Source organism: Rhea americana, unplaced genomic scaffold (genome assembly GCF_003343005.1).
Source record: "Rhea americana isolate MKP2758 unplaced genomic scaffold, rheAme1 scaffold_446, whole genome shotgun sequence".
NCBI lineage: Eukaryota > Metazoa > Chordata > Aves > Rheiformes > Rheidae > Rhea > Rhea americana.
In genome coordinates this window covers 62,577-65,755 of record NW_028186586.1, presented here as the reverse complement: position 1 = coordinate 65,755, position 3,179 = coordinate 62,577, and positions in this window count along the sequence as shown.

Sequence of the window (3,179 nt, the reverse complement as noted above, 5' to 3'; positions counted from 1 at the left end):
CATTGGCGGTTCCGCGCCCCCTCCCGACCGGCCGCTCCGGCCTCCTGATTGGGCGAGGAGGGCGGAGGGGCGGGAGGGGGCGGAGGCCATGGGGAGCCTCCACCAGCGGCCTGGCGGGGCGCGCCGCCGCGCTCATGGGACCCGGCCGCGAGCGCGCGCGGCATCATGGGAAGCGCCGCTCCTCGCTGAGTGGCACCTCCTCCCAGGGCCGTAGCGGCGAGCGAGGTGCATGCTGGGATACGTCCGTCCTCCCGGGCCGCGACGCGGTGCATGCTGGGATACGTCCGTCCTCGCGGGACGTGCCGCGGTGCATGCTGGGGCACGCCCGTCCTCGCGGGCTCGCGGCGGGTCCGTCCCGTCCCGTCCCCGTCCCGTCCCCGGGCCGCTCGGCCTCGCGGCGCCGAGCCCGCCGAGCCCCCTGCGCTGGCTCTTCCACTGCCCGCGCCAGGAGCGGCAGCCCCGGGGCTCGGCGCTGCGGCCCCGCTCCGCCGGGGGTGCCAGGCGTCCCAGGGGGCCCGAAGGGCGAGGTGGCCGGGCTGGGCGGGCCCTCGGCTGCGCGAAGTGGCGGCGTGCGCTGCGGGCCAGCTTCAGCCCGGAGCATTCCAGTGGGAGAGGGCAGCTCGGCTGCCTGCGGGAGAGCAGCGCCGCGCTCCGCCCTGCAGGCCGCCTGCTCGTGCCCCCCGTGCCTGGCAAGCCGAGAGGCTTTTGGCCGCAGGCGGGGGAAGCTCCCCTCGTGGGGAGGGTTCGGGACAGCAGCTGAGCCAGGTTCCTGGCGGCTTGCTGCCCAGAGTGACTAATTCTACTGTATTAAAATTAGCAACTGACGCCGGTGAAGCTTGCCGCTGGGAACGTGCTCCACACATGAGTCAGCAGTGGTGATGGATGAGCTGTACCTGCAGCTCCTTCTCACCCGGGGCTCGTGTGCTGCTGGCCTCCGTGGTCACAGCACCTGCTGTAGCCCCTTCTTGGGTTTCCTGTGGGCTGTGGTGCCAGCTCTGGCTATCTGGGGAGAGCAGGGAGCTGTGTTCACTCTAAGAGCCTGGTGGGCTGAGTGTGCTGCAGCCTTCTCCCTCTGGACCCACCATCTCCCATGACTTCTCCAGGACCTTCTGTTGGTTGTTTACCAACAACTTTACTTCTGGGAGAGTATCTGGAAATAGCTGTAGCTTCATTTGCTCAGGGTCGTGGGGGCATAGAGAGGGGGATTTGGGCTCCACATATCATAGGCTCATTCTGCCCTTATGAAAAATGAGTGCTGCATCCACTCCCCCTTCCCCACAATAAAGACACCTGATCTGGCCTAGGACAGCACTGGCCAGATGGTGAAACCTAATGCTGCTGTGGACACTCAGAGCTGCCTTGCTCCAGCTGGGCTGTGCTGATCTTCCTCTAATTGGGGTGTCTTCCTTCAACCCAGGCTGATCCTCTAATTGGGGTGTCTGCCCTCGACCCAGATCAGGTGACCCTCAGTGCTGGTCGGCTGCTGGGCGGATGTTGCTCCTGGCCCTCTCCAGGGTGCTGGGGCACAGTGCAGGCAAGGTGTAGGGTTACAGCCCCCCAGGGCACCCCTGCCGCTTGCTGAGTATCTGTTTTCAGCATGCTCACTTTGTATCAAGCAACTGGCTTTGGAGCATCAGCAGTCTGGAGAGATTAAGGTTTCACAAAAGGCTGAGCTCTGCACCTCTGCAAGACCTTTGGAGCAGAGGGGGAAGTTCCCTGCTCGTGCACACACCTTTCACTACTCGTAGCGATTGCTCTGCAGGATTCACAGAGCCAAAAGGAGAACGTAAGAGATTGGGGAAGAAACCGATCCTGCTAAAGCATCAGTTCTCTTAGGTACCCACAAGCACCCAGGATGGAAGAGGCAGGGCGCCAGAAGGTGCTTGCAGTCGCTGCCCGAGACACTGGTAGGCCGATTGCAGAGCTGCTGCTTGCTGTGCTGGGGGGCAGGGAGGAGAGGTCGTAGCACACTGGTGCAGACTGCTCTGTGCCTCTGCAGTGCCCGGCACCTCGGAGTCTTGCTCCCTGGCTATAATGACTAAATCAGCAATAACTGATTGCCTTAGTCTGTCCAGATTTTTCATTCTGTGTGTGGCTCATCGTCAGCATGGCCTATATGTCCTGCAGCAATTCTGATGAAATCTTGCAACTACTGGAGGGAGGCTGGAAGTAGCGAACGCTTCCCCTGGTGCAGGGCAGGCTACTGAGCCAAGGACCTGTCACCACCCCCCACTCCTCTTTCCTGCCTGAAATTTCCCCCTTGCTAGAGCCTAACTGAACCCTGATGTCTGGCTTTTAAAAGGCTTTTTTAAAGGCTTCCAGTTTCGATGATGAAACCAAAATTAAATCCAGCTAGTGTGAAGCCTGTCTTTCCCCTATGTTGTTTTGCCCTAAGACCTCTGTCTCCAAACAAGTCCTGGGATGCTTTCCCTGCTGTGGTTTCCCCCCTTCCAAATGAGACTCATCCTCCTGCAGGTGCTCTGAACAGATGATGAGAGGCCAGTTCATTCTGCTGCAAGACCCCTGTACACAGCGTTGGCTTGTCTATGTTGCACCTCCTTGCTGGAGCAGAGGCAGGGATGAGGCAGGAAGGATTAAACAGCAAACCCATGGCACTCTGGGTCAGGGGTATAGGAAGTAGTTGATGTATTCTCACTTCTTAGCCATACCACCCGCTCAGGAGAGAGGACGTGGGTGTTCCCAGCATGTCCTGCACTCAGGCAGCACGCCTTGGCTGCATCAGAGCTCGTGGTCCCACGGCTTCACCCTGCGCCTCTCCAGCCGTGGGGCATCTCTAACCTGCCTCCATGTGCTGGTTCATGCCAGGCCCTGGTCCAGGATGGTACAATCTACCTCCTACGCTGGGATTCCTTAACCATGACTACACCCGGTTTACTGCCCCTGCGTACTCCTTCCACCAGAGACTTGATGGTGCTAGTAAGTCAGAGAGGGGTGTTGAAGGACTTTCCTGAGGCTCCCAAAGCAGTGGCTGGATCCCCTTCGCCTTCCTGGAGCAGGGAATTGTGCACACAGCACCGTGTCTCTGCACTCCTGGGTCCATGCACGCATGCTGGCTGCACGTGGTTGCCTCTCCATCCCCAAGCATGCAAAGCCGTGTTCTGTGTCTAGCGTGTGTAAACTTGACCCCGGAAATGTGTTTTTCGCATGTACATACCCCT